The sequence below is a fragment of the Lates calcarifer genome, unplaced genomic scaffold (assembly GCF_001640805.2).
Source record: "Lates calcarifer isolate ASB-BC8 unplaced genomic scaffold, TLL_Latcal_v3 _unitig_2103_quiver_1592, whole genome shotgun sequence".
In the NCBI taxonomy this organism is placed as follows: domain Eukaryota; kingdom Metazoa; phylum Chordata; class Actinopteri; family Centropomidae; genus Lates; species Lates calcarifer.
Genome location: NW_026115986.1, coordinates 22,593 through 22,935, shown reverse-complemented (window position 1 = coordinate 22,935; position 343 = coordinate 22,593). Strand labels below are relative to the sequence as shown.

Below are 343 nucleotides of genomic sequence, written 5' to 3'. Positions count from 1 at the left end.
CGCGCCCGATCTCGTCTGATCTCGGAAGCTAAGCAGGGTCGGGCCTGGTTAGTACTTGGATGGGAGACCGCCTGGGAATACCAGGTGCCGTAAGCTTTTTGTCCCCATCTTGTCCTGCCTATCTTACAGCAGCAGAATGCCGCTTCCTCTGTAGTTGAGACAGGGCACGCCCAAACTACTTTTATTTTGCAGCCTGTATTTCACGCTCTGTTTTGCACTTCTGTTTTATGTCACGTCGCTTTCGGCAATCGGGTATTAGGCGCTGGAAAGTCACCTCTGTAAAGTCTGCACTGCTGCCGAATGAATGAGCGCAGTCTGGGTTTTGGGCACAATGACCCAATAC

The 343-nt window shown here is 51.9% G+C and overlaps 1 pseudogene; it reads left to right on the top strand.

The window, feature by feature from the left end:
- On the top strand, positions 1-96 carry LOC127139711 (uncharacterized; annotated as a pseudogene).
- The last annotated feature ends 247 nt before the right edge of the window (positions 97-343 follow it).